Source organism: Echinops telfairi, unplaced genomic scaffold (genome assembly GCF_000313985.2).
Source record: "Echinops telfairi isolate 266 unplaced genomic scaffold, ASM31398v2 ScPeMD7_6273;HRSCAF=7185, whole genome shotgun sequence".
In the NCBI taxonomy this organism is placed as follows: Eukaryota; Metazoa; Chordata; class Mammalia; order Afrosoricida; family Tenrecidae; genus Echinops; species Echinops telfairi.
The window spans coordinates 3,323,094-3,344,719 of NW_022110173.1; the positions used below are offsets into that span (position 1 = coordinate 3,323,094).

General features: G+C 50.7%; 1 protein-coding gene across 1 annotated transcript in view; it reads left to right on the plus strand.

The window, feature by feature from the left end:
• The window catches only part of CACNA1C (calcium voltage-gated channel subunit alpha1 C), an 865,289-nt gene that overhangs the window by 351,229 nt on the left and 492,434 nt on the right, over positions 1-21,626 (plus strand). The window lies entirely within an intron of this gene.

A 21,626-nucleotide genomic window follows, 5' to 3' on the forward strand; every position in this document is an offset into this window, starting at 1 on the left:
CAGCTCCTTCTGGGAGTCAGTGTAGGGTCACGGCTAACTGGGTGGACCTTGAACCCCCGGCTCAAGCTGTATGGACTAAGATGAGCCAGCGCCTCTCACAGCCTCAGCTTTCTCATTTGCAAAGTGGGGAGAACAGTCGCAGATGCCTTCCCGACGTGTTTTGAGAAGGAAGCAAGTCAGGGCGGCAGTTCCCAGCCTTTTTCGTCTCGGGAGCACTTGATAGACTCCAGCAATTATTGGTGATCCCGATGAGATCTTGTGTGTGTGGGCTATGTGTTTCTGAATATTTACTGTCCTCAGAATTCAAATTGAATTCATTTGAAACAGTAACAATCCCCCACTGCCTATTACCATAAAGAACATCTTTTGGTCAAAAATAGCTTTTCCTAGGCAAAAATGATTGAGTGAGTAGAGTGACATTGTTTTAAACTTTTGGAAATCGCTTCAACAGCTGGCTTCTTTGAAGACAGCTGGCTTCTGGCCTCTGCTCTGCTACTCAGTATGGTGTGGTGCCACACGCAGGTAGCCCCTGGGAAATGCTCTTGTACACTTGAGAGAGCAAGACAGTGAAACAGGCAAACTAGGACTTCAGACCATCACAACGTTTGACCTCACAGACACCTCTGTGGGGCCCTTCTCGGGATCCTAGGGACACACTTTGAGAACCGCCTGCTTCGCATGACATACGGTTAATGAGTGCAATGCCTTTTCCATGGTAAGCACCGAGTAGCCAATTGGTACAGCCACCGCCACTAGCTAAGAGCCATCGTGTTTGAGGGGAGGGGAGGGGAGCAAAGAGAACTAGGTAGCTTCCTGTACGTTCCCTGTACAATCCACACACCCAACAATGCCTCCGCTGCAATCGGCCCGCAGAGCCTGGAAATATCTGGGTGGTTTTCAGGCTGTGGCGCTAGGACATGTGCACATGTGCTAATATGGGAATGGAGTTCACTGCACGCCACCCGTGTGCCTTCCTAGGAACCACACACTTGCCTCTCCATCACCTTGTCTGTCTTCTCACTGGGCAAAGAGTCGTCATGATCACTTGGAGAATCAATGCCAGGGCCAAGCCTTCCACCTGCAAGTGCCCTGCTTAGTCAAGCAGGGAGAGACAGCAGAACCCTCCCCAGAGTTGCCAGCGAGCTGCTCAGGGGCACCGTGGAGAAACCGGACTGGCCCGTGGGATCCAGTAGCTGTTCAGAGTCACCCTGGAGATGCGGGCCAGAGCCCACGATGTGGTCCTGATAGTGTCCTCCCGTCAAGGGACTGCAGAGGAGGAGCTGGCACTCCCGGCCACCTTGCCCTTGGCCTTTCTTTGAGTTCATAAGCCCTAATGCGAGCAGTGAACGGAACGCTACAGCAAGCTGCTGTGTTGGCACGCCATTTGGAAACCCTTTCACTTAGCCATCTATTAAACACCTGGTGTGTCTGGCATCCCCAATCGGCTTTCTCCTGCCTCTCCTACCAAGGGACAAAATAAAGGCGCGCTGACCAGTCAGAGGGAGGGCTCAGTGTGGCACTTGCAGTAGCGCAGTTTGCATGTGGCCAGGACCGGGGTCTGTGGCATCAGCGCTGGGATGTATGCAGCCAGAGGTTGAGGATGAAGGCCGAGGAGCAGGGACCGGGAAACTCGACCTTCGCCCGTAGCCGTGCAGTCATATCCAGCAAGCCCCAAAGTGTATGTGCAGGCGGCAGAAGAGTGTCTGGTGACTTAGCCACGGCGTGTCCACTTCTTCCTCCTTCCAGTTGTTGCTGCATTTTGCCCTGGTGGCACCGGCGGCGCCGGGCTCCTCTTCTACGTAGGGATGACACCCAGAGAGGAGAGCAAGCTCAAGGCCAGCACGTTGGCTCCCACACATTCTGCGGTGGCACATTTTGACAGGAGCAGAGCCTCACCTTCTCTGTCGGGGTGTGAACTGAGGCCTTGTGGTGAGCAGCCTAACTCCCAGTCCACTCGGCCGTCAGATCTCTGTAGGGAGGGGCCAGGAGGGTGACAGCCCTCCAGGAAGTGGAATGGAAGCACTGTATATTGGGATGGCTCAGAGACTGGAGTCGCCGTTGATGGGGCTCCAATAAGGCTTTCCGAAGAGATCCCCGGCCCGGCTGCTCCTGACTAGTTCCCTTGTTCGGTTATTCTTGGCGCGGCCCTGCAGTGGCTGCTGTTGTTCAGGGAGCTGGGTTTGGCAGATCAGAAGGCCCCGATTAGGGGTGTAGTGCTTGACCAGACAAGGTTCATCAAGAGTGCCCTGTCTAACACTCTCTTCTTACACATGAGCGACTTGAGGTCCAGGGGGTGATGCGACTTGTCCCTGGTTAGATGCTCCATGACCTAGGGCAAGAGTTGGCTGTGTACTCATAGCCCTCCTGGCTTGCAGATGGCTGCGTGCTCCCAGACCCTCCCCCGTGCATGCTTTTTGTAGCCAGATAAAGATTTCGGGAATGATTGGCATCCCTGAGGTCACCCAGCCCCTTTGGCAATCCAGCTACCCCACTGGAGGAGAAGCCAGTACTTCCTCAAGAGATATCTTGCTGATAATTGATGCCGCCTCCATTGGATTTACTATTATTCCGTGTGTCTTCAATGGGGGCCTAGAGGTCTGTACAAAGGTGATATTCTCCATCTGCCAGAATCCATCTCCTGCCCCACCATCCCAGAGCTGTTTTCTCTGGATACATGAGTCCCCTTTGTTCCCCCCAATCCGTCTGTTCTTCCAATCGTCTGAGCTGCCCTTTTCTTGATTACTTCTTAAGCCTCTGGGTTTCTCCTTAAATGTCAGCTCCAGGACGCCTGCCTGATGACCTGAGGTCATTCCTACCCTCAAGTGACCTGGGGAATTAAGCAATCATTCCAGGGATTCCAGGACAATGTGCTGGAAGAGCAGCGTCTTGACCGGCCTGTTGGGAGGCCCTTGTCCCATCTGGATGTGGGCAGGGTGATGCTGACTTTCTAGAAGCACAGGCTTCAGTCGGGAACTTAATCACCACGCATATCCAGAGCTCCACACCCTCAGCATCACCAGCCAGGTTCCAAGGGTCCAGAACTGGAGCCAGCAAACGGGCATACGTTTCACCCAGTTTGTGGGGAAAAATCCCAAGTCCTAAGTGCTGGCACGGCTTGCTTCATGTCGATGACAGATGCCTGGTTATCTTTTCTGTGACACAGAGGATGGTTGTGTGCCGTGTTTTGGATGTACAATAAAACAGCAAACATCCACCTAATAAATACATGGCCAACATTGCCAAGCTAGGCACTAGGCTGGCCAAGCCATTTCGGGTGCTGTGAGCAGGGCCAGACTGGCAGCAGGAGCGCTCTTGCCTGATGGCCACCATTGTTTCCATCTGGCTGGGTAAGGGGCGTGGATAATTCTCTGCATTTGGGATGCCTGTATCTCATTCTTCTCCCACACCTTGTGTACAGGTCACCAACCCTTTTTCATACCTCTTTCATTCTGTGGTTGCTGAATGAACACACACACACACACACACCTTACTGACATCTCACCTGCAGATTGTACAGTGGCGTCTGGCTATCATCTGCTCTGTTGCAGAATCCAGAGCTTGAACCTATGTACAATCAGTCTGCACATGTGGAGGGAGACACCTAGATGCCAGCATACTCTGCCCTGCCCTTCCCGGGGCCCACCTGTGAAGTTGGCGTACCCCCCTAGGGCCTCCATCTCTTAGAGAAAGCAAGTGCTGAACCACCAATCTCTGGGGTCCCTTCTGGCATGGACAGTGTGCAGTTCTCTGAGGTCCCCGTTGTTTGGACTGTAATTTTCAAGGCTCCCGTGTTATTTATCTCAGTATCTCAGCTCCCCTCCACTGCACACTGCTATTCATGCCGTAATGGCATCAAAACACCCACACTGTGTCTCAACAATCAGATGAAATCAATGCCTCAACCTTGGGCTCTGTGGACAGAGCAGCAATTCTCTTCTGTATCCAAGAGCTTAGAAAACACAAGCTTTCAAGGAAGGTGAGGTGAGCCTGTGGGTCTCCATGTGGATGTCATTAGGCAAAAATGACATTCCCTGTCCCCCCCACCCCATCTCAAAACCCCCTGTATCCCCCTTAAGTCACCTCATCATTTCCTTTCCTCTCCCTCCAGAATGAGGCCTCTGAGTCTGTTGGCTTTGGAGAATGTGTTGGGAGGGCTAGCATTGGGATCACATGGCCTTGTTAGCCTGCACAGAGCTCCGACTTGGATGCACCACCAACTGGCTAGGTCCAGAAAGCAAATAAGCTGTGCATATTGATCAGGGGGGTGGGGGGTGCAGGGCATTTGGGTGTGCTCCAGCCTCTGATACTCGTTCTCATGTGCCTTTTCAGTGGCCCTCCTGTGCTCCGGGCCACCTGTCCCATAGAGTGCAGGCCCTTTAAGGATGACATGGCCGGTCCTGGAAGGATGTGGCATGCCCTGGCTCCCATTACAGACTCGGGAAGCTGCCGGGAACATTGCTTTTCCATGAGAGGCAGAAGCCCATGTGCCCTGATTCTGCAACTAGAACTGGCTATGCTGGGCAGAGGGAGTGGCCTTGGGCCTCAGTTTCATTGTAAAGAGAAGCGATAAAATAGGCCCTTTCACACTTCAAAGAATGTTGGAAGGACCTAATATAAGGGAAAAGCACCTGGGAAAGCTCGACAAGGAAGGAAGGAAGGAAGGAAAGAAGATCCCCCCAAATTTGCTACCCTGAGTCAAGTCTGGCTCACAGAGACCTTATAGGAGAGGGTAGAATACCTCTGTGGGTTTCCAAAACTGTAGCACTTTCAGAAGTAGAAAGCCTCATGTTTCTCCCAAGGAGTGGCTGGTGGTTTTGAACTGCTGACCTTGTGGTTAGCAGCCCAACTAGTAACCACTGTGCCACCAGGGGTCCTTGGGAAAGCTTCCAAACTCACTGCCATTGAGTCAATTCTGACTCACAGTGACCCTATAGGACAGAATAGAAGTGCCCCCTGTGAGTTTCCAAGATTGTAACTCTGTGGAGTAGAAAGCTCCATCTTTCTCCATCAGAGTGCTGGTAGTTTCGAACTGTTGACCTTGCAGTTAGCAGCCCAATGTGTAACTGCTACACTACCAGGGCTCTCATTAGGAAAGAGAGTCAAAATAGTTGTCATTTATGGAGGTCAGGAGACGCTGAGGCATGAGCAGGAGGTAGGCACGCCCGAGTTTGAATCTGGACTCGGGCTTTCAGGCTGTGCGACCTTGTGAAAATGACTTACCTGTTCAGAGCTTCTCTTCACTCACCTGAGGAAGAATAAGATTATATTACCTTGGAATGGATAATAAGAGCATCTATCATTTATCAATATTATCGTTTGCCAGGTTGCTCTTCATAGCAGACTGCACGGTCCCGTGCCCTGTGGATGGGGTTTTGTTTGTCTGGGTGACGTCTTCGTACGCGGCAGGAAGCTCTCTGAGAGCAGGCCTTCTGTTGGGTGCTGCCCACCATTGTGATCCCAGAGCCTGGCACAGTGCCTGCCTGGTCCACAGGAAGTGCTCCACAAGTGTGTACAAAGTAGGGAGGCTAAGTGTGTGACTCCAGCTCTCCCTTCTGGTCCCTACAATAACTTTACTGGGTGTACACTCTTATTATCGCTCACATTTTACCGGCTGCTGGCCACTCGATGTCCATTCAGGGTGCCTTACGGGGCCTAACCGAACTGCTCCGTGGAGTTTCCGAGGTTGTAAAGCTTTGCAGAAGCAGACTGCCTCCTCTTTGTCCTCTGCGTCACTGGTGGGTTTAAACCACCAAACTTAGTTAGCAGCCTGGTGCTTAAACTATGGTACCATCAGGGCCCCCATCCTCATTTTAAGTATAAAGAAAATTAGGCCAAGAGAGGAAAAATGATGGGCCCAAGGCAATACAGCTAGGAACTGGTGAGGCAAGGAATCAAACCCTACACTGCCTGAGTCCAGTGCTTCATCTTTTAATAGGTGTGTGGGCCAGGGACCAAGAAACTGCAGGGCTAAGTGAATGGGGGCCTTTAAACAATAGCCTTTCTCTTTACGTGCCAAGAATACATTTTCCCCGGAAACACACGTAGCAGATACCAATCAGCTAAATGGAAAATTAAAAACATATAGAACCCCACCAATTGGAGATTACCTCTGTTCATATTTGTGTTTATGTTCTTCTGGGGATTTTTGTTTTTGCGTTCTCTTTCTCTCTGTGTGTGTAATTTAACTACAAGAAAATAAATTCTATTGTATATATATGTTATTTTTTAAATCATGCTTTTAGCTAAAAATAAATCATCCGGCTACTTCTATATTAATAAATGTGATTTGCTGAACATAATTTTAACCACACCATTCCCTGTGCAAGGATCTACCATAATCTCTTTGACTAACCTCTTAACAACACTGCAGTGGACATGAATGCCACCTTTAATTTTAGTCAGGGTTTTGGTTTTTTTCTTCTCCTTTTTAAGTAGTCTGTGGCTCGCTAGAGAATGCCTAGTCTGATGGGGCCTGGGTTTTACCCCCTGAGTTGCGTTGCCCAGGGCCCTAACTTCACTGGGTGAGGCCATGAAACGTTGAGAGGCAGGGGCAGCTTGGAAAAGACTAGCCCTGGCATGGTTACTGGGCAGTAAGACCCCTGCCCCAATTATGGCCAAAGTAGCCAGTCCCTCTGTGTGTCTGCATGCATCTCAGGGGTTGGAGGATGGAGGCTGGGAACTGGTTTACTGATGGGCACGGGCACGTAGAGCAGAGCTGTGCTTTATACAAATAGAGGACAGCCCCACACCCTGGCGTTGGGTCGCTGCTCACTATAGAAACAGCCCTGTGGGGATTGTATGGTCCGAGTGACAATTACGCTCTGGTGTGGTAGAAAGAGGGCCCCGGACCACAAGAGTCGGGCTTCTGTCCCTGATCCCCTTCTGCCCCATGCCAGTGATCTGCCAGTACTTGACACGCCCACCTACAGTGGTGCTTGGCTGCTAACCCAGAAGTTTGCAGTTCAAACCCACTAGCTAGCTGCTCCACAGGACAATGCACGTGAAAGTCTGCTTCTATGCAGACTGACAGCTTTGGAAGGCTCGTGGGGCTGTTCCCCATGCTCCCACAGGGCTGCGGAGCATCCGTTTGATGACCGGGGGTTGGAGTTGGTTTTGACTATGATGTTGACACTAGGGTTAGGCTCCATGTCAGGATTTGCTTTAATTTTCTGTTCTCAAAGGCACCATGGTTTCTGGGATTTATCCTGAAGACCTACTAAAACCCAAAGCAGTGTCCATGTAGCCGCTTCCACCTTAGGTGAAGTGTGCTCGAGAGATGTTCTAGCAGCTGTGGTCGTTCTTCAAGGCCCTCTGGGTGGATGTGGACCGCCCACTGACTTGTGGTTAGTAGTTGAGCACGTCGTGCCGGCTATCAGTCTTGGGAGCACATTTCGTCATACGGCCCTCGTCTAGCAAATTAGGATTAAAAGGCCCATTTCACGGATGGGTACACTGAGGCTCAGAGCGGGGCAATGACCTGAAGGCAGTCAGTTCCAGCCGAAAGCCTTGCTTGGGAAGAAACCAATGAGAAAAAAGGAGACCTCATTTTCCCGAGTCCCGCTTTATTTCAGCCGAAGACCCTCAGCCTGTGTCCCAGGCTGCGCTGAGCCTCCCTCCTCTGAGGAGGACGGGGTGGATGTTTCTGCCTCCTGAGGCCGGGAAGCAGGGAGCTGGGTGCAATTCCTTCCGTGTAACACATCAGGCGGCGCGAGGGGGTGGGAAAGGGGGGGTAGGCGGGTATCCCCACTTGGTGATTCTTGAGAAATCTCAGAGTCTGACTGGTCCCGCCAGCCCTGTGTTCCTGACTGTCCTTCGGTCTTGGGGCTCCCGCCAAACATGACTCCCTGAAGGATGACCTACAAGTGAAAGGAAGAGTGGGTACTTACAACAGCCCAGCCCCCCACCACCACCCTGTTGTCCTCCTCAGCTAAGAGACCCCTTTTCAGGGCCTTTAAGCCTCTCCCACAGGGGGGTTCTCCAGTGACAATGAACAACCCGTGCCATATAAAGAGAGACCGTTTTATTTTGGGGGGGTAGAGCCTTGACTCGCCACCCCCATGCTCTTTGGTGGGGTGGTTTCTGAAAGAGGGGTGGGCTTAAGGGGGAGCCAGCGAAGAGAGGCTCGCTCTCCTGGGCATCACGTTAGGCTTGGGGCAGGGAGCCAGAGAGCCTGAGAAGCCCCAGGTCACTGGCAGGATCAAGCCTGGCTGCTGGAACAAAGAACTTTGAACCCTATGGGGCTCTGGCATGTTTGTAGGTGGACGTATGGGGCCGGGGCCAACCGCATTTGTTCCAGAGGATTTCCTGGATTAACTCCCTGAACTTTGGGAAAATGGTTTCTTTTTCAGAAAGGCGAGCTGAAAGGTGGCTGCAGGAAAAATGCTCCTGGGCAGGCTTGGGAGGGATGAGGGATGAGGTGGGAGGGCCAAGAGCTCCCAGGGAGGGCAACAGTCCGGATCTGTGGTGCCCATACTCTTGGGAGGGTTTGTCTGAGAACTTCTTCCAGGTAGCGCTTGGTGGAGTGGGAAGAAGCGTGTGGATGCCCGAGCTGGGGGGCATCATGGACACGTAGGCTAGACTGCAGCAAGGGCTCCCCAGTGCTGAAGGTTGCTAGGCAGTGAGGTAGGTTTCCCAGGGAGACCGTGGCTAGAAACACCATCTGCCAGTGATGATTTAGTTCCGGAAGAGGCAAGGGAAAGAATGAGATGGTCCTTTGTGTCCCAGTTAATCTTGGTTCTGTGTGCTGGGCCTGAGCACGCCTCTCCTGGGCTGGAAGGGAAGGCAAATGCCATTCCAGGCAGGCGGCTTTACCCCCATTCCAAGTCCAGGGCCTGGCGGCCCGAGAGCTAACCTGCTCTCTGCCTCCCGAACTGCCCTGGCAGTAGGTCCCCAGGCGCCCCTGTGCCGTGCAGGAGTCAGGTGGCATATGGGGTGCGGGCATGTGATTAAATACTCACGCTCTGTCAAAACACTGACAGTTACAAAATGCCTCTGCCTCTACTCAGGGAAGGGCAAGCAGTGAGCAGAATGACTTCAATATGCAAAAGACATTCCTCGCAGGCAGGCAGGGAGTGCTAATCCTAGAGCCAGGAGGGAGTAATAGGGATTAGTGCTTGATTTATAGGCTAGCTGAAAGAAATCAACTGGGCTAAGCCTGCCTAAATTCTGCTGTCTACGTGTTGTGCTTGAGGAGATGGGTCCAATGGGGTTTGAAAAACTGTCCTTTCGACTGATGGGAATGGCAGGAAGTACATGGCTAAGGCTTGAGGGAAAGGCACTTGGAGACGCCTGGCTCAGGGTGCAAAGTCTCCCGCAGTTGTCTAGACAACAGACCACAGAACTCTGCTCTCTTGAAGAGCATTTGGGAAAAGAGAGGAGTGAGTCACCAATTTGGGGCAGGTTGGATAAAGCCAATCCTGAAATCAAGACTTCAGGTTCTAACCGCAGAAGCTTTATGTTTTCGTCCTCACAAACCCTCCTGGAATAATCACAAAGAATGGTTGCCGAGTGTTTACTCCGCGGCACAACAGAACTGTACACAGACGGTTCACCTGGAAGGACTTTATGGAAAGGCTTGTTTATGGCAGGCCTGGACACCAACCAGGTCTTCAAGGAGCCCACAAGAGGTGCCGAGGCTCAGGGCTAGCAATGGCGAGTATCCATCATGGCTCCTAGGTTTGAAGGAGCAAGCGGGAGAAATGGTGATCCTGTGGCCCTGTGGAAGGGGGAGCTCGGGAGGAGGGAGCCTGAGGTGGATGTACCCACTGCCAGAGGAGTGGGGAAGGAGGATGGAACCAGAATATCCCTACTTCTCTGCCCTCCTATTCACCAGTGTCCCATTGAGCCAACCCGCCTGAAGCCGGAGAGCAAGGGGGCCCGGGAGATGCAGTCTTTAGTCGTCTGCTCGCAGAACACCAAGTAGGGTGGGCAGGATGGCTAGTAGATCTAGGGCAGCCCGCAGGGGCCCACTTCTCAGCTCTTCAAAGGATCCAGAGATGGGACTCAGACACTAGTCATTGGCCTAAGAAGGTGTGGCTCTTCGCAGGTGGGAGTGCCCTGTGGAAACACTCTCCAGTGAGTTCAGCAGTCACCAGCGGCAGGAGCTGGGTGAGGTCCCATGTGCAGCTAGGAGATATTCCCACGGGGTTTCCAGGGCCCAAGTTCTTCATGGCAATAACTAACCTGGGGAAGAAGATGAGGCTGGTGGAGCATGGGGTGGGCTGGCTGGAATGGACTCATCTATAAATAACTGGACGGCTATACTCGCACTGGAATGTTCTGGATGTGCTTTCGGACAGGCCTGAAGCACCAGGTGGGCTCTTGTGCAAGGCCAGGTTGACTGAGAAATAAATCCAGTGACACTCATCTATGTGTAAGAAAGAGAGCCTCATATCAAGAAGTCAGTACAGTGAACCCTCGCCACTTCGCGCTTCGACTTCCACAGCTTCACTCTATTGCGGTTTTTGCGTAACAGCGCATGCTCTGTCATTACTGCCACTGATTGGCTCATACTGTACACGCTTCTGTCTGGATCACTATGTATCGGAGCTACGTATCAGATGCGTTTTTGCTTTTGTACAGTGTACTGTAATTGTTTGCGATTTTTAAGAAATTTTACCTAAGCCCTATGATGGCTCCTAAACGAGCTGCTTCTTCTAAGCCTTCTGACAATAAAAATAAGCGCCAGAGGAAGATGCTCACCATCCAGGAAAAGGTAAAACTTTTGGATATGATCAAAGATGGCAAGAAAACCGTGGAGGTTGCACGCCATTTCGACTTGAATGAGTCTTCCGTTCGCTCCATCCGTTGTACTTCATAATATAATAAATAATAAATGATAATTGTAACATCCAAAATGTTTTACTGCATTTTCCCTTTTTCATATAAAAAATTGGGTAATACGAGTGTAATGGTGACTAAAGGGTGTTTTTTCATGTCCTCTATGCTCTAACTACAAAAATATTTGATTTACAAATAAGGAATCCTACTTCGTGGAATTTCATTTATCACGGTAGGGTCTAGAACCTATTAACCGCGATAAACGAGGGTTCACTGTATGTATCAAGAAAACACCCCAGCCCAGTCTAACTCAAGTCTGCAAGTCTGCTACGAGTCCTTACGTCCCTCTTCAGACTCGGCACGTGCAGTGATGCACAGTCCTGTGGATCCAGTGGTGGTGGCTCTGGCAGCGGTCACGGTCAGCCAGCGGGAAGATAAAGGCAGAGAGAGAGGGGGAGCTTCCCAGGACTCTCCTTAGGAGAAGGCCATGCCCACAAGAATTCACCCTCAGGCTGTGACCTGATTGACAGGCTTGGGCCCCTCCCCCTCACTTTTATACATCTTCAAGCGGGCATGGAATTGGGTAGCTGCCACGGCTCTCGTATCCAAAGGGCAGGGCTTGGTTTGGGGTTAGAGAATGGCAGTGGAATGAGAAGACCCATTACCCTAAATGTACCTGCCTGCAGGACACTTAGAGGCGAGGCGGGACTTTGTCCTTGAGTCTGGTGAGTGCAAGGGGCACAGTGAACTTCTGACAGGCAGGCCTTAGCCGCTTGGGTTCTGGCCAGCAACCAGCAGGGTTGTCTTGGCCTGTTGTTCCACATCACGGGACAGGAGTGGTGCTGTGGTGAAGCCCTGGCTTTAAGGCCTGGCCTCAATGACCAGGCAGTGTTCCTCGTCGCTGTCACCACCACTCTGTCAGGGGAAGTTTACATGGGTTATGATGGGGTGGGGGTGGGGGGCGCCTTTCAGAGAAGCTTCTATACTAAGATGGACAACAAAGAAAGGTCTAGTGGTCTATTTCTAAAAGTCAGCCAACGAACACGTCGTGGGCACAGTGGGCTAGTCCCCAGCTGGTCGTGCGGGTGCAGGACTGAGCCACATTCCGTTCTGTTGTGCACGGTGTGACCGTAAATGGGGACAGACTTGACACGGCGGCGGCTGGCGACAGCAGTGTGAAACGTCAGCCTGATTTGATACCCAGAGAAGGCCAAGACCCTTTCCTGACTCTGCAGGTGAAACAGCCTGTCTACAGGATCTGAGCTCTCCCTTGGGTCCAGACCCGGGACCCCAGGGGCGCTCCCTGAGCTGCAGAAGAAGTCCATTCTTAGGGACACAGTTTCTGCTCCACCCACTCGCTGCTTGTTTTCCTAAGTGACACCAGGTCACGACACTCATCCCAGGCTGTGTCCCCCGTCGCTTCCTCTCTTTCTGCAACCAGTCATCAGGCGGTGGGTCCCATTTCTAACCAGACACCCCACAGCCACCTCAAGAAGGGCCAGGAAGCCCGGACAAGCTCACTCTCGGGAGAGGTTAGCACAGTCCTCAACAGCTTTGATAAGCGCAGCCCCCGTTGGCCTCACTCCCCTGTGAAACATCTACCGGTGTTTCCAGCTCGGAGCATTTCCCTCAGTTAACGGGAGGCGGTGGCAAGACGTGGCATGGCGGACATTTACTCTGTGGCCCATTAAGAGAAGTCCTGAGACGCCTCTGCCAACCAGGAAGGGCCCCCACCCCACCCCACTCTGGAGTGCTGACTGGGCTGCGGTTTGTTCAAGGTCATGATGACCAGGCTGGTGAGAAGAGCAGTCCCCAGGAACACAGTCCAGGTGCTGTGTGCTCTGCATGCATCCTTTCCAGTCTAACGACGGCGTGAGCCGGCAGTGTTGTGGACTGAACTGGGTACCTCCAAGATAGATGTGGCAGTCAACACAGATCCCTGCGCCTGCTCCTGTCAACACAACCCTGTGTGGAAACGGAGCTTAGCTTCATGAGGTCCTAGCTGAGTAAGGTGGGTCTGAAAACCCATTTCCTTCCGGGAGATGCGGGGGGGGGAAAGAGAGAGAGCAGAGTAGACATAGAAACACCTGCAGGGGGAAGAGAGATGCCGTGTGGGGACCATCTCTCAGCAAAGGCAGGCCGACAGTGGCCAGCAGACCCACACTAGAGGGCAGTGAGGCCCAGAGAAGGGATGAAGAGAGTCGGACTCAGACTTTTAGCCCCCACAGTGGGTACTTCTGTGATGGAGGCCCTAAGAGAGTGGAGACACACAGCTAGCCATCTCTCCTATCGTCAGGGGAGGCAGATGAAGCCTTGAGAACTTTAGAATCTTGCCCACAGCCACTTACCCAGAAGACATTGGCCCAGGGATTTGAACCTAGGGTCTGTGTGACCACAAAGCCATGCTCTCACTACAGCCTAGCGCAGTGTATCTCAACATTCCTGATGCCGGGACCCTTTCATACAGTTCTTCATTTTGTGGTGACCCCCAACCATAAAATTATTTTCATTGCTACTTCATAGCTGTAATTTTGCTACTGTTATGAATCGTCATGTAAATATCTGATATGCAGGATGTATTTTCATTGTTACAAATTAAACATAATTAAAGCATAATGATTCGTCACAAAAACAACATGTCATTATATATTGTGAAATATTTATTTCTGATGACAAATCAATGAAATTTTGTCTTGAAGCTTGGTAGCATGGGTACCAGTCTTCATCCCAGGTACTCGTAGGTGGGCGTATCTGCATGTGGGTGGACCCGCCTGGAGATGGATAGAGGAGTGGTGTCTCAGTTCCTAAGACCATCGGAAATATGTGTTTTCCAGTGGTCTTAGGCGACCCCTGTGAAAGGGTCGTTTGACCCCCCATAGGGGTCGTGACCCACAGGTTGAGGCCCACTGGCTTAGAGCAAGAGTTCAATGTGGTTCAAGAGGAGAGGAGCTTGTTGAAAAACAACAATGGTGAAGGAGGTCAGGGCTGCCTCTTCTGGTGGCTCTGGTTGGGATGGGGTGCCAGCTCCCCGTCCTGCAGTGACAGCATTGGTCCCAAGGCAGCCAGGCAGGCTGGCAGTGCTCCCGGCCCAGCACGCCCTGCACAATCCCTTCAGCATGCACAGGCTTCCTGATGGAGTGACAGCTGTGATACAGCGCCGGCCCCAGTGGCGGGAGAGACTCGGGGGAAACAAGAGGGAAAGGACTGTAATTACCTCTTAACACGTTTCCACATTTCTCTGCTGTCAGAGTGGTTTTGTTTTCTGATTTATTTTGATCTGCTTGAAAATTAGTTGCTGCAGCGCATTAGGTATGTAATCGTTGTCCTGCTAGCTACCAGGCATCGCCAGCAGAGTGGGCCTGGCAAATGTGATTTTTCCCTCCCTTTCCCCCATTATGTCGGTTTCTGTGCGGTGGAGGGCGAGGAGAAAGGGCAGGCTGTGTGTCTGTCTGCCCATCCGCCTGCCCCGACTCTTCATCGGGACACCGAGAAGAGATGCACTCGCAGGCGCCGTCTTCCCAGAAGATTGTCCGGCGCACGTGAAACCCAGTCGGCAGTGCTGGGGGCTCTTTGCACTGAGCTCCCTCTCTGTCCTCCCACCAGCCAGCTCCATCCACCTCCCCATGGCCATCCCGCGCACCTTCCATTTCTCCTGCAGCCTCCGGTTCCCAGCCCCCACAGTACCAGGTCCCCCCTGACCTGCTGTCCCTATCTACTCTCAGGTGCCTGCACCCACTCTCGCCCACCTACTCACCCATCTCCTTTGATCCAGGCCTCGGAGACTTGGGTCTGACCTCTCTCAGCCAGCCCCCTGGGCCTCTTTCTGCAGAGAAAGTAGCCAGTCTTAGCAGCCAATCTGTGTAGTGACCTTTCCTCTAGGGGCAGGCAAGGAGGTGGAGGGACCTGCCCTGTGGCCCTGGAAGCTGAGATGAGGGAGAGAGACAGCACTGAAGAGTGGAGAGGTGCTCCGTGACTGGCGTTCACCAGCAGGCTCTCTCTCTCTCTCTTGGGTTGACCTCCTGAACAGTCAAGAAACAAGCGATTAGGAGCCAGCAGGAACCTCTGAGGTCATCCTGCCCAGTTATTTCTTTTTAAAAATCATCTTACTGGGGGCTTGTACAACTCTTATCACAATCCATACATACATCCATTGTGTCAAGCACCTTTGGTACATTTGTTGCCATCATCATTTTCAGAACATTTTCTTTCTACTTGAGCCCTTGGTATCAGCTCATCCCTGCCCTGCGCCCCCGACTCAATGAACCCTTGTTATAACAGAGACCTAAAGGAGGGGCCACAGGCAGTAATGGCTCCGTGGTATAATGTTTGCCTTCCATGCAGGAGACCTGGGTTTGACTCCCGGCCCAGGCATCTCAAGAGCAGCCACGACTTGTCAGTGGTGGTTTGCATGTTATGGTGCCGAACGTGTCCAGACTAAGCTGGACTAGGAAGGAAAGCGTGGTGACCGGCCTTTCAGAAATCAGCCTGAGAAAACCCAATGGGTCACATTGTCGTGCATGGGGATGGGTTCCCATGAATGGAGGACTGACTTGGCAGCAGCTAAGACCCACCCAGTGGGTGGGGTGTGGGTCTACTCTGATAGGAAGCGAAATCTTGATTTTATTCTATCCCCAAATAGGCTGGGGACCTGTCATTTCCTCACTGAGATTGTTATGGGTTGAGCTATGCCCCCACTTAAAATATGCGTTGGAATTCTAACCCTGTACATGCATATGTGAGCTCCTTGGGGGACAAGGGTGTTCTTTACCTCATGTACAGAGGTGAGATCATGTGTGTGTCTTAAGCCAATCGCTTTTGAGAGATACAAGGGTCAGATGAGATGCAGAAGGAGGCATACGTAGATGGGGAGGCTAGGTGCCACACCACTAAATGATCACCAAGCACCAGAAGCCGAAAGGGAGGGGCCTTCCCCTAGAGCCAACAGAGAGAAGAAAACCAGCCTCTAGGGCTGGCATCCCGAATTCAGACTGTAAGCCTCCTAAACTGAGAAAATACCCTCTGTCCAGCAAAGCCACCCACTTGTAGCGTGTCCGGTGGAGCAGCATGGGAGAAAGGAGGACAATGGGGTGGCATCTGACGGCCTCCGTCTTTACAAGGAGGAGAGAAAAGTCACCATCAGCTGCCGGAGACTGATTTCTATGAGGCCGAGCCATGCGTCCACCTCCCAACCTTCCATATCTGTCCCCACACGGCCGTCCCTCCCACAGCCCCCTCTACTTCTTGGCTGGGTCATTGCAGTGACCACACAGCGTTCACAGGCGCACTTACCATTATGGGGTTTGTTAGGGAGCTAACAGACTACGAATTAAGTGCAAAGTGGCCAGGATACAGTTGTTCAACTAGGATAGTCTCTCCTCTGCGATGCATACAAGAAGGCTGATCTGTAGGCCAATCTCAGCCTACATTGCCTGTCATCGGCCCTGGTTGAGCAATGTAACAAAGCTCTTTTAGGGCTGCCAATAAAAGCCCAAAGGCTTGCCACTCCATTGTAAACCTCAGCCCAAAGACACTCTATTCTAGCTCTGGGGTCAGCAAACTCTGCTGTCCCAATTCAATGCCTAGAGACTCCTCACTGCACAAGCCAGTCTCCAGCCCAAGGACCCCCGGCTTTGCTTGCTCTGTGAGTTGGGAAGCCAAGGACACTCGGCTCTGGGAGCTGGGAAAGCCCGCGACTTGTCCTTCTGTCCTGGCTCTTGGTTCTGCTGCTGCCGATCCTCTGTCGTCATAGCTGCCTCCTGGTTATCCAGAGCTCAGGCATCGTGGGGTTCGAAGGTCATTCCTGGCTCTTCTCTTACTGGTAATGAAATGCCCACCTCCCCTGCTTCTGAGAGGGCTCACAGGATGGCGGTCAGAATGAACCCTGTTGACAATTACGCAGAGCGGAATCATGCAGTCCTACCAGTATCACCCTCCACGGAACGGCATTTCTTACCCAGGCCCACTGGAGAAAGGCACTCAGTAGGAGTTACAAAGACTATGGGGAGAAGGGTCATATTGAATTATTCATTGTGCTGCAAAGCACTAGGAACCTGAGAGAGTCCTACCTTTTGCCGTGCCTTTTGGGCTAAGTCAGAGATTATCCAAGTTTTTGTAACCAAAGAACTCTTTCTCTGAACAAAATCATACGCTGGCAGGAAAACACAGCCGGCCGGGGCTACTTTGATGAAAATGCACAAGGAGGAATGGGTGACCAGCGCCACGGTTGTCCAGCTTCTCCTGACCCCCAGATGGAAGGCTCTCAGAAACCTCTCTAGATTGAATTTCGAGAGCACCGTGAACATAGTTGTAAAACACCTGGGGCCCCTACTACCAGGGGAGACAAAGAACAGCTTGTTAACAGTGGGTACGTCTTAGCACGAGTGTGCTTATGAGAGCTGTTGAAAGCAGAGACCAAGACCGGAAAACTGTGGGGCTCCCCTACAGGACAGCTTTGGTGTATGGATCTGCTTCAAGAGAGGAGAAATTTGTGGCAAGGGATGAACAAGCTTAGCTAGGGTGTTTGAATCAGGGCCAGTTACCAGAGTCCAGAGAATGTCACAAACACAAACTCTGGCTACTCCACCAAAGTGCCTGGAATACAGAAACCTGGCTCCTCTGCCTGGGCTGAAATATGGTTTCAGCATGCCGCAGGGCTACGATGACGTCATTTAAGATTTACAGCATTAAAGGTTCCTGGCAGGTACGGTGTCATCTGCTAATACCACTGATACCTGGCTGGTTTGTAGCCCTTCACGCTTGACGAAACACCTTCATATGTTTCCCAGGCAATTCTCCCAGTGCCTCATGAGGTGGCTCCTCCTATCGTCACCCCTGTTTTATATGTGTGGGAGCTCTGGGTCAGGGTCTCAAGTAGCCTTTGCTTGGAAGTGTCAATTGCCAACCATCACTCCTAGCAGTTCTGCTGATCATTTAATTTCCTGAAAGCACTCTGTGAACTTTCATCTCTGTCCCCTTTGGGCAGGCAGGCAGGCAGACGGACAGACATATGCCCAGGATCACTAGGGGAGAGGATCTCCCTCCTTCTTTCTCAGCCGCAGATCCCCTGTCTTCACCCTGTGACGTGGGAACATCTTCAGAACCCCAGCTCTGCCAGGAATCCCATGAAGACTGATAACCCCAGGCAGCGATGGTGGGGACCTCCTAGCTGCTCTCCTGGCTTCTTTGACGAGCTGATAGAGATCCCCTCAGACCACGCCTTTCCCAGCACAGGGCGGGTTGAGTCTGTCCACTCTGTGTCTCTCACCCAGCCAGAACCCCAGACACCTGCCTCCTCTCCCCTGGCTCCTCCCCTCACCCCCAACTGCTTGCCACTAACAATTTGTTTTCTCTGATGCTTCTTCACTGCATGCTGACAACAGCCAGACCTCCTCTTCTCCCTGCAGAGGCAAAGGGTGGTGAGAGGGACACCCATCGATGGATGTAGAAACCATCTTTAATCTGATCACAGTGCAGGTGGCTACTTATTGTCACCGACCCTGCTGCCAGTGCCCCGAGCACTGAATCCCGGGATGTTTTAAGGCCTGCAGCCCAGGGAGCAATCTTCACTCCCACCTACCCACCCATGCCAAGAAGTGTGGGCGGAGGTGAGGCCCTGCAATGTTGTCCTTGTGGCGGATGCCCGAGCACCTCTGATCCACACAAAACACAACGGACGTGCATCTGATCTTCAGTTCCATAGGAAGAGACGCACGGGTGGAGGCACTGGGGAGCTAGGCGTCTTCTCTCGGCTTTTATATCGGCCATTTATTTTTGTCGATTGAAACATTTTCAGACAATAAAATTCACCCGTTCTAGATGTCCATTTCTATGTATTTTTTAAAAACCGCCTTACTGCGGTATAATTGGCATACCACAAACTGCACATATTTGAAGTGGATGCTTGTGAATGTTTTACAGTGGGGATGTGCACACCCATGAAAGCATCATGGCCATGGCCAAGCGAGTGAAAGAGGTTCGTCATTCCCTTAGATGTCGTCTTGCTTCTCTGTAATTCCTCTTGCTCCACCCCTGCTAACCTCCCTCATCTCCTCCCTGTCATCCCAGAGTCATGCCCACTTCCTGTGTTCCTGTTGCTAGTGTCCATGGGGTTGCTTCCAGGACATGGGAAAGTTGTGTTCTCACTCACATTGAATCTATCACAGGTGCCCGGTGGACTGCTGACCACGAGGCTGGTTCAAACCCACCAGCCGCTCTGTCGGAGAAGGTTGAGGCAATTTGCTCCCATAAAGATTGACAACCTCGGGAGCCATAAAGATTGACAACCTCAGGAGCACTACATGGTGTCGCTAGGAGGCAAAATCGACTGGGTGGAGTGGATTTGGTTGGTTTGGGTAGTCAGTTTGGGTTGCCACAGACTTTCAGTAAATTTTTGAGAGGGCAGTAAAATGTGGTGTGCCTGTATAACAGAGCAAAGTGTTGCCTGGTCCCTCACCTTCCTATGGTTTATTATAAGTGGAATCATACACTGTGTAGTTATTTTCTACTGACATTAAAAATCTAATTATTTTGAGGTTCATGCATGTTGTTGAAAGTATTGATAGTTCTTCCTTTTTATTGCTGATATACCCCAATTTTATCCACTCCTGTTTTAAGTGGACCTTTGGGATGTTTCCTTTTTTGTGTGTGCAATTTAATAAGGTTGCTACAAACTCTTGTGTATAAATCCTTGTGTGGGCATGTGCTTTTGTTTGCTTGGATAAATACCTAAGAGTGGAGTGACTGGGTTATTTGGCAGGCATATGTGGGACTTTTTAAGAAACTGCGAACAACTGCTTCAAAGCCGTTGCCCTGTTTGAGGCTTCCACCAGGAGCATATGAGAGGTTCAGTTCCCCTGCATCCTTGTCACATCTGGTATTGTGTTAGTCTGGGTTGACTACAGGAACAAATGCAGAGGCACTCAGGTGTATATAAGAAAGAGCTTTATATAAAAGAGCAATTGCTTATTAACAAAACATCTCAGCCCAATCCAATTCAAGTCTGTAAGTCCTATATTAGCCCATATGTCTGATACCAGTCTATGAATTCCTCTTCAGACTCATGCAACACATACAATGACACTGAATGCAGGAAGATCACAGGGTAGTAGGTGGAAAGTCTTATGGTTCCAGTGGCCATGGAAGCATCTCAGCACTGGCGTGGGTCTTCACGTGGCTCAGGGCTCTGGCTCCATCAGGGTGTAGCTCCATGTGGCTTATCAACAGGAATGTCTGGCAGGGAGTGTCTGAGTGAGTGTCCTGCCTCCAGCAAGCTATTTATCTCCTTAGTGCCTCCAAATGAGGCTAGATTGACAGGGTAGACTCCGCCCCTCCACAAATTGACTACCACAGATCTGGTCAGTATTTTTTTATTTTAGCAAGTATACTATGTTCAACTCAGAGCATCCCTGTAGGACAGAGTAGAACTTCACCTTTGGATTCCACGACGATAACTATAGGAGTGAAAAGCTTCATCATTTTCCTGGGGAGCAGCGATGGTTTTGAACTACCCACCTTAGCAGCTCAGTGCACAAAGCATTATGCCACCAGGCACTCCTGGAGTGAAATCTACTCAATGGTAGTAAGTTTGGTTTGGTTTGGTTTGAGTATTGTAGCACTGATACCTCGTTGTGCTTTCCATTTGTATTTTATTTGTCCATAAATCATTTGTCCATAAATCAGAATCCACTTGATTAACAATAATGACAGGTTATATTGAACATCTTTAATGTGTCCTTTTTGCCCCATCCAAATATCTTCTTGAGTGAAATGTCTGTTCATATCTTTTGCCCATTTTAATATTGAGTTGTCTGTTTTCTTATTATTGAGTTTTGAGAGTTAATATATTCTGGATACAGGGCCTTTATCTTTATTATATATATATAATATATATATATATATGAGATAAAATATTATATATATATGTATATATATATACACATATATATATAATATTTTATCTCAGTCTGTGACTTAGCCTTTCACTTTCACCTTTGTCAAAAATTAGTTCCCATAAACTGAGAATCTAGGTCTATTTCTGAGATCTCTTCTGTCCCATTGGCCAACTCTGTATCTTTTCACCAACCCCACGCGGTTTGGATAGCTCTGGCTTCATAACAAATCTTGAAGTCCGGTGGTCCCCGCTACCCCTTCATCTCGTTCTTCTTTAGGACGTCCGTTTGCCCACTCGAGGCCCTCAGCATCTTCACTTGAGGACCGTCGGGTCGATTTCCACAAACAACGTTTTGCTTCCTTACTTTAAGACTCTGTTATTAAGTGCATAAACATCTAGGATTTTTATGCCCCCTTGAAGAATTGACCCCTTTGTTGTCATAAATTAAAAAAAGGCCCCTTTTAATCCTTTTGCTTTGGAATCCACTTTGCCTGCCATTAGTATAGCTACTCGGATTTTCTTGTACTTTGTCTTAGTATTGTGTCTCTCTTCCTTTAATTCATAACTTGTTTATATTTGTCATGTATTTAACAGGTTATTGACATATAAGTCATGTACTATACAATTCACTGGTTTGAATATATTATGTAAAGTTGTGCAGCCATTGTCCCAATCAATTGTAGACCATTTTCTTCAGTTTTGTACTTATTGTTATTAGCGCCTCCTCACCCCCACCTCCCCTACCACAACCCTAAGAAACTATTAATCTAGCTATCATCTCTTCAGGTTTATTTTTCCTGGATTTCAAATGGCAGAAAGATGGATTCTCTTAAGGGGTTAGAGTCTCAGAAACCCGTGGGGGCAGTCCATCCATCCTGCCCACTAGGGTCCCTGTGAGTCTGCATCGACACGGTGGGAGTGCATTTTTGCTCGCTCAGATTTCATATAAAGACTATCA